The 27,519-nt window shown below is 45.2% G+C and overlaps 1 protein-coding gene across 9 annotated transcripts in view; it reads left to right on the top strand.

The window, feature by feature from the left end:
* The first annotated feature begins 1,634 nt into the window (after nucleotides 1–1,634).
* Nucleotides 1,635–27,519, top strand: part of fbxl17 (F-box and leucine-rich repeat protein 17) — an 878,768-nt gene continuing 852,883 nt past the window's right edge. For 2 of the 9 annotated variants that reach the window (XM_068029788.1, XM_068029791.1), the window contains exons 1-2: nucleotides 1,654–1,833; nucleotides 13,884–13,993. The gene's annotated coding sequence lies outside the window, so the exon portion shown is untranslated. Of the gene's footprint in view, nucleotides 1,834–8,052; nucleotides 8,141–13,883; nucleotides 13,994–27,519 lie in introns of all 9 variants that reach the window. The other 7 variants (XM_068029790.1, XM_068029789.1, XM_068029795.1 and 4 more) reach the window with 7 other exon arrangements.

Below are 27,519 nucleotides of genomic sequence, written 5' to 3'. Positions count from 1 at the left end.
TTTGTGAGTGGAGGGCTGTTTCCAGTGGCGTTCCGCAGGGCTCAGTACTGGGTCCCCTTCTTTTTGTGGTATATATTAACGATTTGGACATAAATGTAGGGGGCATGATCAAGAAGTTTGCGGACAACACAAAGATTGGCTGTGTGGTCATAGTGAGGAGGCTAGCTGTAGGCTGCAGGAAGATATAGATGGTCTGGTCAGATGGGCAGAAAAGTGGCAAATGGAATTCAAGCTGGAGAAGTGTGAGGTGATGCATTTGGGGAGATCAAACCAGGCAAAGGAATACATGACTAATGGGAAAATACTGAGAAGTGTAGAGGGAGTGAGGGACCTTGGAGTGAATGTCCACAGATCCCTGAAGGTCACAGGACAGGTCGATAAGGTGGTTAAGAAGGCATATGGAATCCTTGCCTTTATTAACCAAGGTATAGAATATAAGAGCAGGGAGGTTATGCTGGAATATAAATCATTGGTTAGGCCACAACTTGAGTGCAGTTCTGGTCACCTCATTATAGGAAGGATGTAATTGTACTCGAGAGAGTGTAGAGGAGATTTACGAGGATGTTGCCAGGACTGGAAAAATGCAGCTATGAGGAAAGATTGAATCGGCTGGGGTTGTTCTCCTTGGAACAGAGAAGGCTGAAGGGAGATCTGATTGAAATGGACAAAATTTTGAGGGGCTTGCATAGAGTGGAGGTGAAGGGCCTATTTACCTTAGCAGAGAGGTCAGTGAATAGGAGGCATAGATTTAAAGTGATAGGTAGAAAGATTAGAGGGGAGATGAGGAAAACATTTTTTCACCAAGATGATGGTGGGGGTCTGGAACTCACTGTCTGAAAGGGTAGTTGAGGCAGAAACCTTCAACTCATTCAAAAGGAGTCTGGATATGCACCTCAAGTGCCGTAATCTGCCAGGCTATGGATCAAATGCTGGAAAGTAGGATTAGACTAGGTGGATCGTTTTTCGGCTGGCACAGACACAATGGGCCAAGTGGCCTCTTTCTGTGCCGTAAACTTTCTATGATTCTATGATACAGGGAAAGGGCAGGGGAGTGGGACTTGCTTAGTTGCAGAGAGCTGGCCTGGATACGATGGTCAACTATCCTCTTTCCATCTTGTGTTGAATTTGACAGGAGAAGTGGCAGCATTGGTACAGTTAACTGATTCAACTTGTATGGTCAATCTCTGAGTTAATATAAAAGTGTAGCAAAAGCAGAAGAAATTTACTGTATAAGTCGAGTCAGTTGACTGTACCAGTGTTGTTGCCTCTCCCACTGTACAAACTGAAGTGCGAGAAGTCAAATTTCTCAATGATGGGCATGAATGACTTGCACAGTTATCACTGCACATACATGTACATTTTGGGGACAAAAACGTCTCAAAACTCCCACTTCATGCGTTTGCGATACCTAATTTCAGAAAATAAACAACTTTTTGGGTCCGCATAGTCTTACTCGCCGTCAACAAACTTCCTCACTTTACAATAAAGAACGGCACCATACTTTATAAAACTTTTTGCACGGCGATGCTCACTTGACTGAGTTGCGCTCCTGTTATTTCAGCGTTTGGCAGCTGAGACACTCGTGCGATTGCGACCAATGGGAGGCTTTACCGAGTGACGTCAGTTCACTGGCCCCAATGAGCTGCGCTGGAGGCCGGCTGCGACTTGCTCAGTTGAAGAAATAGGCCTTGCAGTACAGGAAGCTCCGAAGCAGTTTGTATTCGCTATTTTTTCCAATTAGTAGTAGTGGATTTTTTATTTTTAAACGTAGAATTATGACATCTCTGTGTACAAGGTTGCAAACGTGTGAAAGCTAGGAAGGAATAGTCGCCGGTAGGCAGCACGTTTCTTCCTGTTATTTACAGTTTCAGAGACAGACACTGGGCAGCTGAGGCCTTGTTTAAAATAGTATATATATATATATATATATGTGTGTGTGTGTGAAGCAGAATGTTGGAGCTGGAATTTCAGAACTCGGAAATAATGTTACAGTATGAGTGAACCATTGGGACAATAAAGGAATAAAACTCTGGACAGGGCAAGTGTTTTGAGTGCTGAAATATTTTGGGGGCATTAAAATTGACAGAAGGTTTTTTTTAATGTCACGCTCAGTTGATAGCCAGTAGTTACAGGTTGATTTTTTGAACTCATTAGTGTTTAACCCATTGTGATTTCAATGCTAAAAATGCTCTCTGGCATTCTTAAGGAATACCGTTAATGGGGAAAACAGGCAAGATGTAAAGAAAACCATCGCCACATGAATCTATAATACAATTTTTTAAGTAAATAAAATTAAATGGTTGCTTACATGTGCAATTTTAAATGTGTTTGCAATCCACCTGGGTTGATCAATTTTTGAATTAGTGTCAATTGTAATTGAGTGAAATATTTACATTTTAAATTGCAAGTTACCTTGTATTTATGCAAAGGTCTGACAGTTATAGTTGGTGCCTAATTCTCTGCGTTTTTCAGCATTATTTACTTATTAGGAATTACGGCTTAGGAATGGCATAGAGCTACCTCAGTTGTTATGGTTTAGTTCTGAATGAGTGATAGGTGTCATTTTAAGTATAAGGCTTCCTCTCACATTGCATGGCATGCATTACTGTTCAGTCTGAAAATCAGTAATTTTCACACTGGAAAATGCAAAACAGATGGGATTATTTTTGTTTACATCATTTAAATTATTGTGAAAGATGTGTGCAACAGCATCAAGGCTAGACAAAATGAATATTGTTTGTTTCATGGGTAGAATTACATTTAAAGTTGATAAATATATATGTTTACGTAAGTGACTTGATATAAAGAAGGTCCAGCAAAACTGCTGAAATGTACATTGCTGTAATGAGTTCTGAGAAATCTGACTCGTGAGGATCAGATGCTGAAAAATTTCTTTGAGAGGATTTGTGCATTGGTCATTAGACAGGGTTGATGAATACCATTTATATAAGTATATGTTTAATGAAGAAAAACATTCTGAAGTACTTAAGAATTTTGAGGAAAAATAGATGCCAAATCAAGGAGGAGACATTTGGAAAGGTTGACCAAATGCTTGGTCAAAGAGATGTTGAGATTAAGGTGAGTCTTCAAGGAGGAACAAGATATAGGTGTGAAGTAAAGGAATGATGGCATGTACAAAAGGCTACAGTCAGAGGACAGAGAGTGACAATGTTGAACATACTGGTCCCTTTAATTAACCAAGACTTACTTCAGAGTAAATGGAGAGCAGCTAATGCTCATTGCAACTTGTATTTAAGGGCTGTGTTTTTTCCCCAGTCAGCAGATTTACATCTGGACAGGGAGTTAATCCAGAAGGGAAGAGTGGAAACTGGTATTTGTACTGAACTGTGGATAGAGAATAAAACAGTTGTGGATCACAGACTGTCTCCTACTTCCTGATTTTGATGAATGGATATCTGCCAATTGATCAGAGAGAACTGGGGATGTTTGGGCTGGAAGAGGTTAGAGCTCAGAGGTGAGACCTTAAGGGAGTTAAATACAGACAAGAGTGAAAATGTTAAATTTAAGGCATTGACTGAAGTGGAATCGGTTTAGGTCAGTGAGGATAAGGATGTTGGGCATGAGCTGCAAGATTGGGTATGTGTGGGTGTGTTGATTTATGAAGGGTGCAGAATGGGAGGCTTACTAGGACAGCAGTTAGTCGAGTCTAGAGGTGTTGAAGATGTAGATTACGGTTTCATCAGATAGGTCAGGTAGGGGTGGAGGTAAGTGTATCTTTAAGAGATAGAAGAAAGTCTTTGTGATGAAGGGGATATGAGGTTAAAAAGTCAACTGTGGGTCAGTCAGGCCACCAAGGTTGTGAAGATTCTGTTTTAGCCTACAATAGTGACAGTCAGGGGATGGAGTCGACACTGAGGATGTAAAGTTTGTGGTAGGGCCCGAAGACAATTGCTTCAGTCTGCTCGGTATTTAGCTGGAGGATGTGAAGGTGTATCCAAGTATATATGTTGGACAAACAGTCTGACAGCAAAGAGGTCATGGATGGATTGAGAGAGGTACGGCTGGGTGTCATCAGCATATATGCAGAAGCTGATCCTCTGTCTGAAGAAGATGTCACCAAGGGAATGATATAGATGAGAATAGAGTTCAAGAATGAAGTTAAGGGGGATTGTGCAAGTGATGGTCCAAGGAAAACCAATGGTAGAGATCCTCTCTGTACAATTGTTTAGGTAATGGAGCTGGAAGGTGTAGTGGTTGGAAGAGGATGGTGTATGGATGGTCACAGAGAGGATTTAGGAGGGATAATGCAACATTGTTAGCCACATAAAATGTCATTGGTTAATTTGGTTTGGTGGCATTTTGGTGCTGTGGGTAGGCTAAAACCGGATTGGAGAGTTTGACATGGAGTTGTTGGAGAGATGGGCATAGATGACAATGTATGCTAGGTAACCATAGACATAGACATAGAAAATAGGAGCAGGAGTAGGCCATTTGGCTCTTCGAGCCTGCTGTGCCATTCATTATGATCATGGCTGATCATCCAACTCAGTAATCTGTTCCTGCTTTCGCCCAGTATCCTTTGATCCCTTTAAATCCAAGAGCTATGTCTAACTCCTCTTGAAAACATACAATGTTTTGGCCTCAACTGCTTTCTGTGGTAGCGAATTCCACAGGCTCACCACTCTCTGGGTGAAGAAATTTCTCCTCATCTCAGTCCTGAAAGGTTTACCCCATATCCTGAGACTATGACCCCTGGTTCTGGACTCCCCCACCATCGGGAACATCCTTCCTGCATCTACCCTGTCAAGTCCTGTTAGAGTTGTATAGGTTTCTATGAGATCACCCCCCCCCCCCCCCCCCACTCTTCTGAACTCCAGTGAATATAATCCTAACCGACTCACTCTCTCCTCGTACGTCAGTCCCGCCATCCCAGGAATCAGTCTGGTAAACCTTTGCTGCACTCCCTCTAGCAAGAACATCCTTCCTCAGATAAGGAGACCAAAACTGCACACAATATTCCCGGTGTGGCCTCCCCTGTATAATTGCGGCAAGACATCCCTGCTCCTGTACTCGAATCCTCTCGCTATGAAGGCCAACATACCATTTGCCTTTTTTACTGCCTGTTGAACCCGTATGCTTACCTTCAGCGACTGGTGTGTGAGAACACCCAGGTCTCGCTGCACATTCCCCTCTCTCAGTTTATAGCCGTTCAGATAATCTGCCTTCCTGTTTTTGCTACCAAAGTGGGTAACCTCACATTTATCCACATTATACTGCATCTGCCATGCATTTGCCCACTCACTTAACTTGTCCAAATCACCCTGAAGCCTCTCTGCATCCTCCTCACAACTCACCCTCCCACTCAGTTTTGTGTCATCTGCAAATTTGGAGATATTACATTTAGTTCCCTCATCTAAATCATTGATATATATTGTGAATAACTGGGGTCCTAGCACCGATCCCTGTGTTACCCCACTAGTCGCTGCCTGCCATTCGGAAAAAGACCCTTTTTTTCCTACTCTTTGTTTCCTGTCTGCCAACCAATTTTCTGTCCATCGCAATACACTACCCCCAATCCCATGCGCTTTAATTTTACATGCTAATCTCTTATGTGGGACTTTGTCGAAAGCCTTCTGAAAGTCCAAATAAACCACATCCACTGGCTCCTCCTCATCAACTCGACTAGTTACATCCTCGAAGAATTCTAGTAGATTTGTCAAGCATGATTTCCCTTTCGTAAATCCATGCTGACTCTGTCCGATTCTACCACTGTTCTCCAAGTGCTCTGCTATAAATTCTTTGATAATATGTTCAAGGACGTTGGGGAGGGAGTTTTGAGACCAAGCATAAGATGCTGATGCTAAGGTTTTCTGATGAGGGGAGTGATGATTGTTTTGAAAAGGAAGGTATCTGTGCCATTTATAATGTCACCGAGCATGCAAGGGGCCAGCAGGGAACTTTGGTGGTCAGGAATAGTGGAAATGGGGTCAAAGGAGCAGGAGATGGGTATTGCAGATGAGACTGGAAAGGAAGCTGGGGCGAACTTTAGCTTTGTTGGGAAGAGGAAGGGAGAAGCAGTTGAATGGATGACTTTCTCCTGGTGACAAAGAAGTCCATTAGCTCCTCAGACGTCTGAAGGGTTTAGATCAGTGGGCAATGGTGAGTATTTGGTTTAAGGAGGAGATTGATAGAAGAGAAAGAATCTGGTATTCTCTTTGCCCTCCCAGGGTGATCCTCGAGTTGCGGGCAGTTTTGGCAGTGGAGAGTGAGGCTCAGTAGACCTTCATGTGATTCAGATTCGGATAGATGAGGTGATGGATGGCTAACCGAAATTTATCTGCTAAGAATACTCATTTTCTCAAATAAGTGGATTGTGGATACTTGAAAATGAGAGAGAATTTTTTATTCACTGCAAACATACGAATTTATATTTGAGTTAATTTAATGCAGTTATAGCTGATAATGAGTTATCGTAATGATAATGACTCATCTGACACATGGATCTTCATAAAAATTAAGTATAATGTGCCTTTGGAACATCAATGTTGTTCTCCGTGTTGGTGTGATAGTCTTCAGTGCCATTGATTGGGGGGATGGACACACTTGGGAGTCCTCCCCTTCTATGAGCCTGTTGAGCAGAGATCATCAAGCAGGTGGTTGCTGTATCTTCTAACAAGGTTGAGGAAAAATCTGAGGTGAGAGTTGCACATGAAAAGAGCTAGGTGTCTTTTGACCCTCTGGTAATCAGCTGTGGGGTGAGTTTGTAGTGCCTGGGAGGCAGGGTGCCTATCGTATTGGTAAAGAATGGGTGATATTAATCTACAGAGAGATTGGACGAATCAGAGTGGCAAAGGTATCCTGGAAGATGAGTTCATGGCGTGTTTTCGGGTCCGTTTCTTAGAGCAGCACGTTCTAGAGCCAACCAGAGAGAGCATGCTACTCTAGATCTGGTAATGTGTAACACGACACAATTAATTAACGGCCTCAGAGAGCAGCAATCACACCATGATGCAATGCACCAAAGCTCCTTAGACAGTACCTTCCAAACCCATGACCTGTACCAACTAGAAGGACAAGAGCAGCAAATACATGGGAACACCACCACCTGCAAGTTCCCCTCCAAGTCACACACCATCCTGACTTGGAACTGTATCGCCGTTCCTTCACTGTCGATGGAACTCCCTTCCTAACAGCACTGTGGGTATACCTACCCCAAATGGACTGCAGCGGTTCAAGAAGGCAGCTCACCACCACCTTCTCGAGGGCAATTAGGGATGGGCGATAAATGCTGGCCTGGCATGTGACGCCCACATCCCATGAATGAATTTAAAAAAAAAATGATGGAATTTCGCATTCAGTTTGAGGGTGAGTAGAGTGGATCTAAGACTAGTGTTTTAAACTTAAATAAGGGTAATCATGAGGGTTTGAAGACCGAGCTCGCGAAAGTAAAGTGGGAAATTAGGTAAAGAGATATGTCAGTAGAGATGCAGTGGCAGACATTTAAGGAGATATTTCATGACACGCAGCAAAGATACATTCCAATGAGAAAGAAAGACTCCAGGGAAAGGAGACGCTATCTGTGGCTAATGAAGGAAGTTAAAGATCGTATCAAGTTGTAAGAAAAAGTGCACAATTCAGTGAAGAGTAGTGGCAGGTGTGAAGATTGGACAGAATATAAAAAACACTTAAGAGTGACGACAAGAGAAAGCTAGCTGGAAAAAAAAAGATAGTAAGAGTTTCTACAGGTATTTAAAAAGGAAAAGAATAAGTAAAGTGTGTGTTGGTCCTATGGAAAGTCTGGAGTGTTAATAATGGAAAATAAGGAAATGACGGAGGAATTGAACAGATTATTTGCATCTGTCTTCAATGTAGAGGAGACAAATAACATCCCAAAAATAATTGTGAATCAAGAGTTGAAAGGGAAGGAGGAACTTAAAACAGTTAACATTGCCAGGGAAAGGGCTCTGAGAAAATTATTAGAACTAAAATCTGACAAGTCCCCAGGTCCTGATGGACTTCTTCCTCGGGTGTTAAAAGAAGTGGATGCCGAGATAGTGAATGCATTGGTTTTAATTTTGCAAAATTCCCTAGATTCTGGAAAGGTCCCATCAGATTGGAAAATAGCAAATGTAACTCTGCTATTCAAGAAAGGAGGAAGACAGAAAGCAGGAAATTACAGGTCAGTTAGCTTAACATCTGTTATCGGGAAAATGCTGAAATCTATTGAGGAGGTTACAGCAGGTCATTTAGAAAATCTGAATGTAATCAGGCGGAGTCAACATGGTTATGTGAAAGGGAAATTGTGTTTTTTTAATTCATTCATGGGATGTAGGCGTCACTGGCCAGGCCAGCATTTATTGCCCATCCCTAATTGGGGCGGCGCAGTGGTTAGCACCGCAGCCTCACAGCTCCAGGGACCCGGGTTCGATTCTGGGTACTGCCTGTGCGGAGTTTGCAAGTTCTCCCTGTGTCTGCGTGGGTTTCCTCCGGGTGCTCCGGTTTCCTCCCACATGCCAAAAGACTTGCAGGTTGATAGGTAAATTGGCCATTATAAATTGCCCCTAGTATAGGTAGGTGGTAGGGAAATATATAGGGACAGGTGGGGATGTGATAGGAATATGGGATTAGTGTAGGATTAGTATAAATGGGTGGTTGATGGTCGGCACAGACTCGGTGGGCCGAAGGGCCTGTTTCAGTGCTGTATCTCTAAACTAAACTAAACTAAACTAAACTAATTGCCCTTGAGAAGGTGGTGGTGAGCTGCATTCTTGAACCGCTGCAGTCCATTAGTGTTTGACTGATTTATTATAATTTATTATAATTCTTTTGAGAAAGTAACAAGCAACATGGATAAAGGGGAACCTATAGATGTGGTGTACTTGGATTTCCAGAATGCATTTGACAAGGTGCCACATCAAAGGTTATTAACCAAAATAAGAGTGTATGGTATAGGGGTAACGTATTAGCATGGATAGAGGATTAGTTAGGTAACAGGAAACCAAGAGTAGGCATAAGTGGGTCGTTTTCGGGTTGACAAGCTGTAACTAGTGGAGTACCACAGGGATCAGTGCTGGGGCCTCAATTATTTACAATCTATATCAATGAATTGGATGAAGGGACATAATGTATGGTTGCTAAATTTGCTGATGACACAAAGATAGGTAGGAGAGTAAGTTGTGAAGAGAACATAAGGAGTCTGCAAAGGGATAGAGATATGTTAAGTGAGTGGGGATTTGGCAAATGGAGTATAATGTGGGAAAGTGTGAACTTGTCCACTTTGGCTGGCAGAATAGAAAAGCAACATATTATTTAAATGGAGAGAGATTGCAGAACTCTGAGATGCAGAAGGATCTGGGTGTCTGAGTACACGAAACCCAAAACATTAGTATGCAGGTACAGCAAGTGATTCAGAGGGCAGATGCCATGTTGTAATTTATTGCAAGGGGAATGGAATATAAAAGTAGAGATATTTTGCTACAATTGCATAGGGCATTGGTGAGACTACATACATCTAGGGTTTTGTACTGTTTTTGTCTCCCTACTTAGGGGATATAATTGCATTGGAAGCAGGTCAGAGAAGGTTCACTCGACTGATTCCTGGGATGAGAGGGTTAGCTTATGAGGAAAGGTTGGACGGGTCTGTATTCATTGGAGTTTAGAAGGATGGGAGGTGATCTTATTGAAACATGTAAGATCCTGAGGGGTCTTGACAGAGTGTATGTGGAAAGGATGTTTCCCCTGTGGGCGAGACTAAAACTAGGGGGCACAATTTAAAAATAAGGGGTCTCCCATTTAATACAGAGATGAGAAATTTTTTTCTCTGAGGGTCATGAGTCTGTGAAACTCTCCTCCGTGGAGGTACGGTCATTGAATGTTTTTAAGGCAAAGGTAGACAGATTTTTGACAAACAAAGGAGTCGAAGGATATCGGGGGTAGGCAGGAAAGTGGAGTTGAGTCCACAAACAGATCAGCCATGATCTATACAATGGCGGAGCAGGCCTGAGGGGCCGAATAACCTACTTCTGCTCCATGTTCATATGTAAATATGTTCACACCATTTTTAATTACATGTTAGCTATACGACTCTCAAATGGCTCCAGACTACTTTCATTACGTAGTCTCGTCTCTTGCTAAATTCTGATTGCTTTCCAATTAGCAACCTCAATCGAATCATACTGTGCTTCATGTAGCAATCAGTACAATGGATAAACTGCAAGTAGAATTGGCCTTTGAAGCTGCAATGTTTTGCGTTGTAAAAGTACTTTTTAAAAAAAAAAATTCATTCAGGGGTTGTGAGCATCGCTGATTAGGGCATCATTTATTGCCCGTCCCTAATCGCCATTGAGACGGTGGTACTGAGCTGCCTTCTTGAACTGCTGTAGTCCTGCTTTTTGTGTACAGAACATACCTGGGAAATTTTCCACATTGTCGGGTAGATGCCAGTGTTGTAGTTGTACTGGAACAGCTTGGCTAGGGGTGCTGCAAGTTCTGGAGTATAGGTCATCAGTACTATTTCCAGAATGTTGTCAGGGCCCATAGCCTTTGCAGTCTCCAGTGCCTTCAGCCATTTCCTGATATCACGTGGAGTGAATCATGGATATGGCAGGACTGCAGAGCTTAGATCTGATCTGTTGGTTGTGGGATCGCTAAGCTCTAACTATCGCATGCTGCTTATGCTGTTTGCCACGCAAGTATTCCTGGGTTGTAGCTTCACCAGGTTGACACCTCATTTTGAGGTATGCCTGGTGCTGCTCCTGGCGTGCCCTCCTACGCTCTTCATTGAACCAAGGTTGATCTCCTGGCTTGATGGTTACAGTAGAATGGGGAAATGATGGGCCATGAGGTTACAGATTGTGGTTGAATACAGTTCTGCTGCTGCTGATGGCCCACAGGACCTCATGGACCCCCAGTTTTGAGTTGCTAGATCTGTTTGAAGTCGATCCCATTTAGCACAGTGATCGTGCCACACAACATGATGGAGGGTATCCACAATCTGAAGATGGGACTTTGTCTCCACAAGGACTGTGCGGTGGTCATTCCTACCAAAGCTGTCATGGACAGATGCATCTGTGACAGGCAAATTGGCGAGGACAAGGTGAAGTATGTTTTTCCCTCTTGTTGGCTCCCTCACCACCTGCCGCAGGCCCTCTTAGACTTGGCCAGCTCGGTCAGTAGTAGTGCGACCGAACCACTCTTGGTGATGGATATTGAAGTCTTCCACCCAGAGTACATTCTGTGCCCATGTCACACTCTGCTTCCTCCAAGTGGTGTTCAACTTGGAAGAGTACTGATTCATCAGTTGAGGGTTGGGGGGGGGTGGGTGCATAGGTGTTGATCAGCAAAAGTAATCATTGCTGTGAAGTAATGGTCTTCAGAATAAAAGGTTTGCTGATAGGAACATAGGCATAGGACATTTTGCCCCTTGAACCTGTTCTGCTATTCAGTGAGATCGTCGCTGATCTGCGACCGAAGTCCGTATACCCGCCTTTGCCCCCTATCCCTTGACACCTTGTTTAACAATCTCTGAGTTTGTTTTAAATTTAAGTATTGATCTCACATCAATTGCCTTTTGAGGAGAAGTTTCGAACATCTACCACTCTTTGGGTGGAGAAGTGTTTTCTAATTTCACTCCTGTAAGATCTGGCTATAATTTTTAGACTCCCCAATTAATGGAAATAGTTTCTCTCTATCTACCCCATCTGGTCCCCTTTATATCTTGAAAACTTTGATTAAATCTCTCCTTAGCCATCTAAATTCCAGGGAGCACAACCCGAGTTTGTGTAATGTCTTGTAATTTAACCCTGAATGCAGGTGTCATTCTGGTAACTCTACGCAGCACTTCCTCCATGACCCGTATATCCTTCCGAAGGTGTGATGCCCAGAACTGCTCACAGTACTACATGTGTGGTCTAAACCGGGCTTTGTATAGCTGTAGCATAACTTCTGTCTATGCACCCACCCTCCCCACCACTTGCATTCCAATCCTCCAGATATCAAGGCCAACTTTCCATTAGCCAATTTGATTATTTTCTGCACATGTTCATGACATTTTAATTATCGTCAGGGGTCAGAAACTTGACTGTCCTTTGATAAATGTAGAAAATGGGGATGAGGGGATATGGAAAAATGGTTTATGTATGGTACAATGTCAAATATTACTATAGTGGATATTTTACACCTCTGCTTTTGTCACTGATTTCTTAAAACAGACAGCATCAGCTTATAAGAATTGTTTGAAACATTTCAGAGTGGCTATATATGAAAATTATGCTATGTCGGTGAATTTGTGGATTCTGCTTCATAGTGACTCTCATTGGGGAATAGTGAAGGTGATGCATTTCCTGTTCAAATTAAGAATGGAAATCCAAAGCTGAGGGGTCAGATAATACTGTTGCATACCTGAAACAAAAACGAGAAACGCTGGAGCTAGTCAACTGTTGGGATGAAGGGTCACTGACCTGAAACATTAACTCTGCTTCTCTCTCCACAGATGTTGCCGGACCTACTGAGTATTTCCAGCATTTCTTATTTTTGTTTCAGATTTCCAGCACCTGCAGTATTTTTCTTTTATATTACTGATGTATACCTACTGCTGGTTGGTTTAAGAATGAATTTTAAACTCCCAGAAGTCTAGCCCTTTAGGCATGATAACCCTGCAGCAATTAGTTTGCTTAGCTGTTTCCTCGCGTCCACCCTTGATGTTCTCGGCAAGATCTTTACTGTTCTTCAGTCTTCACTCCCTCAATTACAAGGGTTACAGACTTGAGTGTATACAGTGCACAACTGGGTTAACCATCAGTCACTCCCCTCTACCAAACTCATCCATTACTCTGGCATTATTTTGGAGAACAAAGATAAGCCCTGGCTTTTCTTCACTTCTAACTGTCTCCTGAAAGTCCTCTCTACTGCCCCTTCACTCTTGCCTTTAACCACTATGAGGAGCTCAAGAAACTATTTCTCATCATGGTGGAGACTCCATTCAGCTGCCCCTGTTGCTTTTCCCCTTCCCTTTACCAATCAAACTTGCCTTCCCTCTGGTCCCCGCTACCCAACTTTGAACCTGAGTCTGTCTCCTTGCTCTTTCATCTCTTCTCATACCTTGTTTGATCTCCTCTTGTCCATGAGACCCACCTCCTGCTTCATCAACCCCATTGCCATTGAACTGCTGTGCACGTGGAGTCAGCTTTCACATGTACCCTAATGATAGCCAGCCCTATCTCCCTTGACACCTTCACTGCTTCTGTGCTGTTGGTCTGTAAGGCTGACATTGACACTGCTGAGTTGGATATTCCTCCAGAGAAACATTAAGAAGACTGAATCCATAATCTTCTGCCCCCGCCGTAAACTCGATCCTCGCCAATGACACCATCCTCCTCCCAAACCCATGTCTTGAGCTGAAGCAGACAGTTTGTAGCCTTGGTATTGTATTTGGCCCTGAACTGAGCTTCTGATCCCTATTTTATTAAGATTGCCTACTTCCATCTCTCTAACCATTGCCTAGCTTTTCCCCTACCTCAACCCATCTGTTCCAGTACACTCCTTGCTTTGCATTCACTACCCTCTATAAAGTTAAATTCTATCTGAATATCTGCTGCCTGTACCCTATACTGCACCAAGTCCCAGTCCTCCACCACCCGAATATTTGCCAACCTATAAAGGCACCAAGTCATGCCGACATTGCGATGCAGGATTGTCAATGTGTTTCATCATTCAAACCCAGGAAGTAGGATCAAGTTTTGGAGGTGGTGCCATGAATTGGCTGTGCAAATCTAAAATGAACTGGGGAGGAATTTTCTCCCACTTTCCTTTCTGGTGTGTAAAGCAGCCCATATTATAGCGATCTGATAGTCTTACGTGACAATATATACTGTTAAAAAAAATTACGCTAATGAAGCTAGTAATCTTGATGATCATGATTGCAGAAAACAGTGGCGATTGTGTGGTGTCCAGGAGTCCAAGGCTGACTAAGAGGGAGGTTATTAGAAAAATGTAGCCTGGAGGTGACCAAGGTGCAATCAAGATTTCAGCAGGGGTAAGTTGGGAATCAAAGTGGGCAGTATTTCTGAGGTGGAAATTGGTGTTCTTATTAATGGACTGGATGTGGGATTTCATGCTCAGGTTTGTGTTGAGCAACACACAGAAGTTGGTTCCTGTTGGTTCAGCCTGAGTGAATCGTCGGGGAGTGCTTTTGAATTGGCAAATATGCGGATGTTCTGTTGTGAAACGAGCAGAATGCGTTTATTCTTTTTTTTTAGAACATTAGAACATTACAGCGCAGTACAGGCCCTTCGGCCCTCAATGTTGCGCCGACCATCTGACCGACACTATTCCATTTTCATCCATATGTCTATCCAATGACCACTTAAATGCCCTTAAAGTTGGCGAGTCTACTACTGTTGCAGGCAGGGCGTTCCACGCCCCTACTACTCTCTGCGTAAAGAAACTACCTCTGAAATCTGTCCGATATCTTTCACCCCTCAACTTAAAGCTATGTCCCCTCGTGTTTGCCATCATCATCCGAGGAAAAAGACTCTCACTATCCACCCTATCTAACCCTCTGATTATCTTGTATGTCTCTATTAAGTCACCTCTCCTCCTCCTTCTCTCTAACGAAAACAACCCCAAGTCCCTCAGCCTTTCCTCGTAAGACCTTCCTTCCATACCAGGCAACATCCTAGTAAATCTCCTCTGCACCCTTTCCAAAGCTTCCACATCCTTCCGATAATGCGGTGACCAGAACTGCACGCAATACTCAAGGTGCGGCCTCACCAGAGTTTTGTACAGCTGCATCATGACCTCGTGGCTCCGAAACTCGATCCCCCTACTAATAAAAGCTAACACACCATATGCCTTCTTAACAGCCCTATTAACCTGGGTAGCAACTTTCAGGGATTTATGTACCTGGACACCAAGATCTCTCTGCTCATCTACACTACCAAGAATCTTCCCATTAGCCCAGTACTCTGCATTGCTGTTACTCCTTCCAAAGTGAATCACCTCACACTTCTCCGCATTAAACTCCATTTGCTATCTCTCAGCCCAGCTCTGCAGCCTATCTATGTTCCTCTGTACCCTACAACACCCTTCGACACTATCCACAACTCCACCGACCTTCGTGTCATCCGCAAATTTACTAACCCACCCTTCTACACCCTCATCCAGGTCATTTATAAAAATGACAAACAGCAGTGGCCCCAAAACAGAACCTTGCGGTACACCACTAGTAACTAAACTCCAGGATGAACATTTGCCATCAACCACCACCCTCTGTCTTCTTTCAGCTAGCCAATTTCTGATCCAAAGCTCTAAATCACCTTCAACCCCATACTTCCGTATTTTCTGCAATAGCCTACCGTGGGGAACCTTATCAAACGCCTTACTGAAATCCATATACACCACATCCACGGCTTTACCCTCATCCACCTGTTTGGTCACCTTCTCGAAAAACTCAATAAGGTTTGTGAGGCACGACCTACCTTTCACAAAACTGTGCTGACTATCGCAAATGAACTTATTCTTTTCAAGATGATTATAAATCCTATCTCTTATAACCTTTTCCAACATTTTACCCACAACCGAAGTAAGGCTCACAGGTCTATAATTACCAGGGCTGTCTCTACTCCCCTTCTTGAACAAGGGGACAACATTTGCTATCCTCCAGTCCTCCGGCACTACTCCTGTCGACAATGACGACATAAAGATCAACAACAACGGCTCTGCAATCTCCTCCCTGGCTTCCCAGAGAATCCTAGGATAAATCCCATCTGGCCCAGGGGACTTATCTATTTTCACTCTTTCCAAAATTGCTAACACCTCCTCCTTGTGAATCTCAATCCCATCTAGCCTAGTAGGCTGTATCTCAGTAATCTCCTCGGCAACATTTTCTTTCTCTACTGTAAATACTGACGAAAAATATTCATTTAACGCTTCCCCTATCTCCTCTGATTCCGCACACAACTTCCCACTACTATCCTTGATTGGCCCTGTTCTAACTCTTATCATTCTTTTATTCCTGATATACCTATAGAAAGCCTTAGGGTTTTCTTTGATCCTATCCGCCAATGACTTCTCGTGTCCTCTCCTTGCTCTTCTTAGCCCTCCCTTTAGATCCTTCCTGGCTAGCTTGTAACTCTCAAGCGCCCTAACTGAGCCTTCACGTCTCATCCTAACATAAGCTGCCCTCTTCCTCTTGACAAGCGCTTCAACTTCTTGAGTAAACCACGGCTCCCTCGCTCGACAACTTCCTCCCTGCCTGACAGGTACATACTTATCAAGGACACGCATTAGCTGCTCCTTGAATAAGCTCCACATTTCGTTTGTGCCCATCCCCTGCAGGTTCCTTCCCCATCCTACACATCCTAAATCTTGCCTAATCGCGTCATAATTTCCTTTCCCCCAGCTATAATTCTTGCCCTGCGGTATATACCTGTCCCTGCCCATCGCTAAGGTAAACCTAACCGAATTGTGATCACTATCGCCAAAGTGCTCACCTGCATCTAAATCGAACACCTGGCCGGGTTCATTACCCAGTACCAAATCCAATGTGGCATCGCCCCTGGTTGGCCTGTCCACATACTGTGTCAGAAAACCCTCCTGCACACACTGGACAAAAACAGACCCATCTAAAGTACTCGAACTATAGTATTTCCAGTCAATATTTGGAAAGTTAAAGTCCCCCATAACCACTACCCTGTTCCTCTCACTCCTGTCGAGAATCATCTTCGCTATCCTTTCCTCTACATCTCTGGAACTATTCGGAGGTCTATAGAAAACTCCCAACAGGGTGACCTCTCCTCTCCTGTTTTTAACCTCGGCTCATACTACCTCAGTAGACGAGTCCTCAAACGTCCTTTCTGCCGCTGTAATACTTTCCTTGATTAACAATGCCACACCCCCCCCTCTTTTACCCTCTTCTCTGTTCTTACTGAAACATCTAAATCCCGGAACCTGCAACATCCATTCCTGCCCCTGCTCTACCCATGTCTCTGAAATGGCCACAACATCAGGATCCCAGGTACCAACCCATGCTGCAAGCTCACCCACCTTATTCCGGATGCTCCTGGCGTTGAAGTAGACACACTTTAAACCAAGTTCTTGCTTGTCAGTGCCCTCTTGCGTCCCTGTAACCTTATCCCCTACCTCACTACTCTCAACAGCCTGTACACTGGAACTACAATTTAGGTTCCCATTCCCCTGCTGATTTAGTTTAAACCCCCCCGAAGAGCACTAACAAATCTCCCCCCCAGGATATTGGTACCCCTCTGGTTCAGGTGAAGACCATCCTGTTTGTAGAGGTCCCACCTACCCCAGAAAGAGCCCCAATTATCCAGGAAACCAAAACCCTCCCTCCTACACCATCCCTGCAGCCACGTGTTCAACTCCTCTCTCTCCCTATTCCTCTCTTCGCTAGCACGTGGCACGGGCAACAACCCAGAGATAACAACTCTGATTGTTCTCGCTCTAAGCTTCCACCCCTGAATTCAGCTCCCTGAATTTCTGCCTTAAATCCCCATCTCTCTTCCTACCTATGTCGTTGGTGCCTATGTGGACCACGACTTGGGGGTGCTCCCCCTCCCCCTTAAGGATCCCAAAAACACGATCAGAGACATCACGTACCCTGGCACCTGGGAGGCAACACACCAACCGTGAGTCTCTCTCGTTCCCACAGAACCTCCTATCTGTTCCCCTAACTATGAAGTCCCCAATGACTAATGCTCTGCTCCTCTTCCCCTTTCCCTTCTGAGCAACAGGGACAGACTCTGTGCCAGAGACCTGCACCCCATTGCTTACCCCTGGTAAGTCGTCCCCCTCAACAGTATCCAAAACGGTATACCTGTTGTTGAGGGAAACGGCCACAGGGGATCCCTGCACTGCCTGCTGGTTCCCTTTCCTTCCCCTGACGGTAACCCATCTACCTACTTCTTTTACCTGAGGTGTGACTGCCTCCCTATAACTCCTGTCAATAATCCCCTCCGCCTCCCGAATGATCCGAAGTTCATCCAGCTCCGGCTCCAGTTCCCTAACGCGGTCTGCGAGGAGCTGGAGTTGGGTGCACTTCCCGCAGACGCAGTCAGCAGGGACACTCTTGGCGACCCCTACCTCCCACATTCTGCAGGAGGAACATACAACTGCCTTTACCTCCATTCCCACAATTCTAGATTCCCAACAAATCTACTGAAAAACCAAACGAAAAAAAAAAGTCAAAACTTGTTCGCTTGGCAATCCGACGGACTGAACTTTTTAAATAAAAAGCTTACCTTATCAACACACCAGAGTCCTTTTTTTTGGTTAGAGGAGGAGGGTGGGTGGGAGACACTGGGAGATTCTTGCAATGCTTAGCTGGAGAATTTTCTGTCTCACCCATAAATTGATGTCAGAAAGCATGCAACAGTTTGGAGTTAAGGTTGGTGACGAATGGTAAAATTAGGTGATGCAAATGAAATATGGAAACTGACTCCTTGCTTATCACAGAGGAAGCATGTATACAAGGAATAGGAGGGAGACAAGGACAGAATCTTGAGGCACACGAGAGAAGATTTTGTGTATGGAAAGACAATGTAATGGTGATGTTGGGACAGGTCATAATGGAACCACGAGAGGACTTTGCCACTGGTGGACCGCAGAGGTGATGTGATGAATGAAATTGGTTGTTGGCAAGATATATTGTTGCTGCCTTTAATCAGGATAGTTTTGGTGCTCCTGCAGTGATTTGAGCACAGAATGGAAACTTTGAAATAGATCATTAGCTGAAGAAAGGCTAAGAAACGAGATAAATTTGTGGCCAACTATATTATATAATGTGACATGTGCAGGCTACAGAACAAGCATGACTAGGACCGACTGGGAGTGGAGACGGTGGCATAATGGAAATGTCACTGGACTAGACTCAGGCTAACTCCTATTGATTGTCGTAAAATCCCATCTGGTTCACTAGTTTTAGTTTTTAGTTTTAGAGATACAGCACTGAAACAGGCCCTTCGGCCCACCGAGTCTGTGCCGACCACCAACCACCCATTTATACTAATCCTACACTAATCCCATATTCCTACCACATCCCCACCTGTCCCTATATTTCCCTACCACCTACCTATACTAGGGGCAATTTTATAATGGCCAATTTACCTACCAACCTGCAAGTCTTTCGGCTTGTGGGAGGAAACCGGAGCACCCGGAGAAAACCCACACAGACACAGGGAGAACTTGCAAACTCCACACAGGCAGTACCCAGAATTGAACCCGGGTCGCTGGAGCTGTGAGGCTGTGGTGCTAACCACTGCGCCGCCCTGTCCTTTAGGGAAGGAAATCTGCCGTCCTTGGCTGGCCTGGCCTACATGTGACTCCAGACCTACAGCAATGTGGTTGACTCTTAACTGCCCTCTGAAATGGCCGAGCAAGCCATGCAGTTGTAAAAAACCACTACACACAAGTTGAAAAGGAATAAAACTAGGCACCAGAAATGACAATGGCAAACCCAGCCCTGTCGACCCTGTTAAGTCCTCCCTAGTAACATCTGGGGACTTGTGTCAGAATTGGGAGAGCTGTCCTAAAGAGTAGTCAAGCAACAGCCTGACATAGTCATACTCACGGAAACATATCTTGCATCCAATGTCCTAGACACCACCATCACCATTCCTGGGTATGTCTTGTCCCACTGCAGGACAGACCCACCAGAGGCAGTGGCACATTGGCATACTGTCAGGAAGAAGTTGCCCTGGGAGTTCTCAACATTGACTCCGGATCCCATGAAGTCTCATGGCATCAGGTCAAACATGGGAACCTCCTGCTGATGACCACCAACTGACCTCCCTCAGCTGCTGAACCAGTTCTCCTCGATGTTGAACACCATTTGGAAGAAGCACCAAGGGTAGTAAGGGCACAGAAGGTACTGTGGGAAGGGGACTTCAATGTCCATGACCAAGAGTGGCTCGGTCGCACCACTACTGGCTGAGCAGGCCGAGTCCTGAAGGACATATCTGCCAGACAGTGCCTGCTGCAGGTGGTGAGGGAACCAACAAGAGTGAGAAAACCTACTAGACCTCGTCCTCACTAACCTGCCTGTTGCAGATGCATCTGTCCATGACCGTATTGGTAGGAGTGACCAACGCACAATCTTTGTGAAAACAAGTCTTGTCTTCACACCGAGGATACCCTCTTTCTTGTTGCGTGGCATCATGCTAAATGGGATGGATTCAGAACAGATCAAGCAACTCAAAACTGGGCATTCTTGAGGGGCTGTGGACCATCAACTGCAGCAGAATTGTTTTCAACCTCAGTCTGTAATCTCATGGCCTGGCGTATCCCTCACTGTACCATGACCATCAAGCCAGGGGATCAACCCTGGTTCAGTGAGGAGTTCAGGAGAGCATGCTAGGAGTAGCACGAGGCATATGTAAAAATGAGGTGTCAACCTGGTGAAGCTACAACACAGAACTACTTGCATGCCAAATAGCAGAGGCAGCACGCAATAGACAAAGCTAACCAACGGATCATATCAAAGTTCTGCAGTCTTGCCACATCCAGTCGTGAATGCTTGTGGGCAATTAAACAACTAACAGGAGGAGGCTCCACAAATATCCCCATCCTCAATGATTGAGGGGCCCGGCACATCACTGCAAAAGACAAGGCTGAAGCATTTACAACCATCTTCAGCCAAAAGTGTCAAGTGGATAGAAACATAGAAAATAGGAGCAGGAGTAGGCCATTTGGCCCTTCGAGCCTGCTCCGCCATTCATTATGATCATGGCTGATCATCCAACTCAGTAGCCTGTTCCCACTTTCGTCCCATACCCCTTGATCCCTTTAGACCCAAGAGTTATATCTAACTCCTTTTTGAAAACATTCAATATTTTGGCCTCAACTGCTTTCTGTGGTAGCGAATTCCACAGGCTCACCACTCTCTGGGTGAAGAAATTTCTCCTCATCTCAGTCCTGAAAGGTTTACCTTGTATCCTTAGACTATGACTCCTGGTTCTGGACTCCCCCACCACCGGGAACATCCTTCCTGCATCTACCCTGTCAAGTCCTGTTAGAATTTTATAGGTTTCTTATCAGATCCCCACTCACTCTTCTGAATTCCAGTGAATATAATCCTAATTGACTCAATCTCTCCTCATATGTCAGTCCCACCATCCCAGGAATCAGTCTGGTAAACCTTCGCTGCACTCCCTCTATAGCAAGAACATCCTTCCTCAGATAAGGAGACCAAAACTGCATACAATATTCCAGGTGTGGCCTCACCAAGGCCCTGTATAATTGCAGCAAGACATCCCTGCTCCTGTACTTGAATCCTCTTGCTATGAAGGCCAACATACCATTTGCCTTTTTTACTGCCTGTTGCACCTGCATGCTTACCTTCAGCGACTGGTGTACGAGAACACCTAGGTCTCGCTGCATATTCCCCTCTCTGTTTATAGCCATTCAGATAATCTGTCTTCCTGTTTTTGCTACCAAAGTGGGTCACCTTACATTTATCCATATTATACTGCATCTGCCATGCAATTGCCCACTCGCTTAACTTGTCCAAATCACCCTGAAGCCTCTCTGCATCCTCCTCACAACTCACCCTCCCACCCAGTTTTGTGTCATCTGCAAATTTGGAGATATTACATTTAGTTCCCTCATCTAAATCATTGATATATAGTGTGAATAGCTGGGGTCCTAGCATCGATCCCTGCGGTACCCCACTAGTCATTGCCTGCCATTCGGAAAAAGACCCATTTATCCCTACTCTTTGTTTCCTGTCTGCCAACCAATTTTCTATCCATCGCAATACACTACCCCCCAATCCCATGCGCTTTAATTTTACATGCTAATCTCTTATGTGGGACTTTGTCGAAAGCCTTCTGAAAGTCCAAATAAACCACATCCACTGGCTCCCCCTCATCAACTCAACTAGTTACATCCTCGAAGAATTCTAGTAGATTTGTCAAGCATGATTTCCCTTTCGTAAATCCATGCTGACTCTGTCCGATTCTACCACTGTTCTCCAAGTGCTCTGCTATAAAATCTTTGTTAATGGAATTTTCCCCACTACCGATGTCAGGCTGACTGGCCCTGCTTTCTCTCTAGCTCCCTTTTTAAATAGTGGGGTTACATTAGCTACCCTCCAATCTGTAGGAACTGTTCCAGCGTCTATAGAATCTTGGAAGATGGCCACCAATGCATCCACTATTTCTAGGGCCACTTCCTTAAGTACTCCGGGATGCATACCATCAGGCCCTGGGGATTTGTTGGCCTTCAATCCCGTCAATTTCCCCAACACCATTTCTCTGCTAATACTGATTTCTTTCAGTTCCCCTCTCACTACGCCCTGTGTTTCCCAACATTTCTGGTGTGATATTTGTGTCCTCCTTTGTGAAGACAGAACCAAAGTATGCATTTAGTTGGTCAGCCATTTCTTTATTCCCCATAATAAATTCCCCTGTTTCTGACTGTAAGGGACCTACATTTGTCTTTACCAATCTTTTTCTCTTCACGTACCCATAGAAATTTTTACAGTCAGTTTTTATGTTCCCCGCAAGCTTGCTCTCGTATTCTATTTTCCCCTTCTTAATCAATGGTCCTCCTTTGCTGAATTCTGAACTGCTCCCAGTCGTCAAGTCTGTTATTTTTCGTGGCAAATTTATATGCCTCTTCCTTGGATCTAATGCTATCTCTAATTTCCCTTGTAAGCCATGGTTTGGCCACCTTTCCCGTTTTACTTTTGCGCCAGACAGGGATAAACAATTGTTGCAGTTCATCCATGCGCTATTTAAATGTTTGCCATTGCCTATCCACTGTCATCCCTTAAAGTAACATTTCCCAATCCGTCATGGCCAACTCGCGCCTCATACCTTCCCAAGGGGTCTCCCACCACTAGATTGTCAATTCTTCCCCTCTCATTACACAATACCCAGTCTAGGATGGCCTGTTCTCTCGTTGGTTCCTCAATGTATTGTTCCAGAAAACCATCCCGTATACACTCCAAGAATTCCTCCTCTACGGTATTGTGACTAGTTTGATTTGCCCAATCTATATGCAGATTAAGGTCACCCATAATTACAGATATTCCTTTATCGCATGCATCTCTAGTTTCCTGTTTAATGCCATTCGCAACATCACCACTCCAGTTTGGGGTTCTGTATACAACCCCCACAAACGTTTTTTGCCCCGTAGTGTTTCTCAGCTCTACCCATACAGATTCCACATTCAGAGCTAATATCTTTCTTCACTATTGCGTTACTTGCCTCTTTAACCAGCAATGCAACTCCACCGCCTTTTGCTTTTTGTCTGTCCTTAGTAAATACTGAATATCCCTGGATGTTCATTTCCCATCCTGGTCACCTTGTAGCCATGTCTCCGTAATCCTGACTACATCATACCCGTTTACATCTATCTGCGCAATCAATTCATCCACTTTATTGTGAATGCTCCGTGCATTAAGGCACAAAGCCTTGAGGCTTGTCTTTTTAACACTACGTGTCCTCTTCCCAATATTTTTCACTGTGTCTCTTTTTGATTCTGGCCCTTGATTTCTCTGCCTATCACTTTTCTTATTCCCCTTACTGTCTTATGTTCTTGTCTTTGAACCCCCCCTTCCTCTGACTCCTTGAAAAGGTTGCCATCCCCCTGCCATTTTCGTTTAAATCCTCCCCAACCACTTTAGCAAATACTCCCCCTAGGACATCAGTCCCGGTCCTGCCCAGGTGTAACCCGTCCAGTTTGTACTGGTCCCACCTCCTCCAGAACCAGTCCCATTGCCCCAGGAATCTAAAACCCTCCCCCTCACACCAACTCTTCAGCCACGTATTCATCTGATCTTTCCTGCTATTTCTGCTCTGACTAGCACGTGACACTGGTAGTAATCCTGAGATCACTACCTTTGAGGTCCTACTTTTCAACTTACTTCCTAGCTCCCTATATTCTGCTTTTAGGACCTCATTGTTTTTTTACCTATGTCGTTTGTACCAATGTGTACCATGATCACTCGCTGTTCACCCTCCCCCTTCAGAATGTCCTGTAACCGCTCTGAAACATTCTTGACCCTAGCACCAGGGAGGCATCATACTATCCTGGAGTCTCTTTTGTGGCCACAGAAACGCCTATCTATTCCCTTTACAATGGAATCCCCTATAACTATTGTATTCCCACATTTTTTACTCCTCCCCTGTGCAGCAGAGCCAACCATGGTGCAACGAATTGGGCTGTTGCTGCTTTCCCCTGAGAGGCCATTCCCCCCAACAGTATCCGAAGCAGTATATCTGTTTTGCAGGGGAATAGCCACAGGAGATTCCTGCACTGCCTGCCTGGACCTCTTGCTCTGCCTGGTGATCACCCATTCCCCTCCTGTCTGTGGGATCTGAGCCTGCGGTGTAACCACCTCTCTATATGTGCTATCCACAATACTCTCTGCCTCGTGGATGCTCCCCAGCTGTTGCTCCAGCTCTGAAACCTGGGCTTCCAGGAGCTGCAGCTGGACACACTTCCTGCACACATGCTGGTCCCGGGCACTGGAATTGTTCCTGGCTTCCGACATGGAGCACGCCACGGCTTTGAGCTCTCCTGCCATGACTTAACCTTTTAAATTAAATTAAAAGGATGATCCATCTTGGTCTCCTCCTGAGGTCCCCAGCATCAAAGATGTCAGTCTTCACCCAATCCAATTCAATCCACATGATAGCAAGAAATGACTGAAGGCATTGGATACTGCAAAGGATATGGGCCCCAACAACATCCCGGCTATAGTACTGAGGACCTGTGTTACAGAACTGGCTGTGCCCTGAGCCAAGCTATTCCAGTACAGCTACAACACTGGCATCTACTTGGCAATGTGGGAAAATTGCCCAGGTATGTCCTGTCTGCAAAAAGCAGGGCAAATCCAACCCAGCCAATTATCGTTTCATCAGTCTACTCTCGATTATCAGCAAAGTGATGGAAGATGTCGTCGACAATGCGATCAAGCGCCAGTTCAACAGCAATAACCTGCTCAGTTTGGGTTCTGTCAGGGCCACCCAGCTCCTGACCTCATTGCAGCCTTGGTCCAAACTTGGACAAAAGAGCAGAACTCCAGAGGTGAGGTGAGGGTGATTGCCCTGGATATCCAAGCAGTGTTTGACAAAGTGTGGTATCAAGGAATCCTAGCTAAACTGAAGTCAGTGGGAATCGGGAAAAACTTTCAACTGGTTGGATTCATACCTTGCACAAAGAAAGATGGTTGTGGTTGTTGGAGGTCAATTATTCAGGCCCAGGGCATTGCTGCAGGTCGTGTCGTAGGCTGCTCCATCAATGACCTTCCCTCTATCATAAGATCAGAAGTGGGGATTTTTGCTGATGATTGCACAGCGTTCAGCACCATTCGCAACTCCTCAGATACTGAAGCAGTCTGTGTCCATATGCAGCAAGACCTGGACAACATTCAGGTTTAGACTGGTGTGTAACATGAATGTTACTTGCCACTTCAGTGCCAGGCAATGACGATCTCCAATAACCATCTCCCCTTGACATTCAATGGCATTACTATCGCTGAATCCCCACTATTAGCGTCTTCCAGATTGCCATTAACCAGAAACTGAACTGGAGCAGTCACATAAATACTGTGGCTACAAGAGCAGGTCAGAGACTGGGAATTCTGCAGTGAGTAACCCAAATCCTGAGTCCCCAAAGCCTGTCCACTACTAACAAGGCACAAGTCTGTTGATTTGAAAATTTGTATTCAGTGATGCCATTGATTCTCTAGCCAGCGGAAAAGCCCCTGGGAAGGACAGCATTACCCCTGAAATAATCAAGAGTGCCAAGCCTGCTATACTCTCAGCACTACATGAACTGCTTTGCCTGTGCTGGGACGAGGGAGCAGTACCACAGGACATGCGCGATGCCAATATCATCACCCTCTATAAAAACAAAGGTGACCGCGGTGACTGCAACAACTACCGTGGAATCTCCCTGCTCAGCATAGTGGGGAAAGTCTTTGCTCGAGTCGCGCTGAACAGGCTCCAGAAGCTGGCCGAGCGCGTCTACCCTGAGGCACAGTGTGGCTTTCGTGCAGAGAGATCGACCGTTGACATGCTGTTCTCCCTTCGTCAGATACAGGAGAAATGCCGTGAACAACAGATGCCCCTCTACATTGCTTTCATTGATCTCACCAAAGCCTTTGACCTCATCAGCAGACGTGGTCTCTTCAGACTACTTGAAAAGATCGGATGTCCACCAACGCTACTAAGTATCATCACCTCATTCCATGACAATATGAAAGGCACAATTCAACATGGTGGCTCCTCGTCAGAGCCCTTTCCTATCCTGAGTGGCGTGAAACAGGGCTGTGTTCTCGCACCCACACTTTTTGGGATTTTCTTCTCCCTGCTGCTTTCACATGCATTCAAGTCCTCTGAAGAAGGAATTTTCCTCCACACAAGATCAGGGGGCAGGTTGTTCAACCTTGCCCGTCTAAGAGCGAAGTCCAAAGTACGGAAAGTCCTCATCAGGGAACTCCTCTTTGCTGACGATGCTGCTTTAACATCTCACACTGAAGAGTGCCTGCAGAGTCTCATCGACAGGTTTGCAGCTGCCTGCAATGAATTTGGCCTAACCATCAGCCTCAAGAAAATGAACATCATGGGGCAGGACGTCAGAAATGCTCCATCCATCAATATTGGCGATCACGCTCTGGAAGTGGTTCAAGAGTTCACCTACCTAGGCTCAACTATCACCAGTAACCTGTCTCTAGATGCAGAAATCAACAAGCGCATGGGTAAGGCTTCCACTGCTATGTCCAGACTGGCCAAGAGAGTGTGGGAAAATGGCGCACTGACACGGAACACAAAAGTCCGAGTGTATCAGGCCTGTGTCCTCAGTACCTTGCTCTATGGCAGCGAGGCCTGGACAACGTATGTCAGCCAAGAGCGACGTCTCAATTCATTCCATCTTCGCTGCCTCCGGAGAATACTTGGCATCAGGTGGCAGGACCGTATCTCCAACACAGAAGTCCTCGAGGCGGCCAACATCCCCAGCTTGTACACACTGCTGAGTCAGCGGCACTTGAGATGGCTTGGCCATGTGAGCCGCATGGAAGATGGCAGGATCCCCAAAGACACATTGTACAGCGAGCTCGCCACTGGTATCAGACCCACCGGCCGTCCACGTCTCCGCTTTAAAGACGTCTGCAAACGCGACATGAAGTCCTGTGACATTGATCACAAGTCGTGGGAGTCAGTTGCCAGCGTTCGCCAGAGCTGGCGGGCAGCCATAAAGACAGGGCTAAAATGTGGCGAGTCGAAGAGACTTAGTAGTTGGCAGGAAAAAAGACAGAGGCGCAAGGGGAGAGCCAACTGTGCAACTGCCCCGACAAACAGATTTCTCTGCAGCACCTGTGGAAGAGCCTGTCACTCTAGAATTGGCCTTTATAGCCACTCCAGGTGCTGCTTCACAAACCACTGACCACCTCCAGGCGCGTATCCATTGTCTCTCGAGATAAGGAGGCCCAAAAGAAAGATTTTTTGTTCCCCCGCTAGGTCATGCCTTGCATCATTTCCTAGCTGAAAGACTGGGTATATTACCTTCTCCCAGGTGTCTGTCAGTGCTGCT

This window comes from Heterodontus francisci, chromosome 4 (assembly GCF_036365525.1).
Source record: "Heterodontus francisci isolate sHetFra1 chromosome 4, sHetFra1.hap1, whole genome shotgun sequence".
In the NCBI taxonomy this organism is placed as follows: domain Eukaryota; kingdom Metazoa; phylum Chordata; class Chondrichthyes; order Heterodontiformes; family Heterodontidae; genus Heterodontus; species Heterodontus francisci.
The sequence above is the reverse complement of the archived record's forward strand: the minus strand, read 5'-3'. Positions and strand labels throughout refer to the sequence as shown.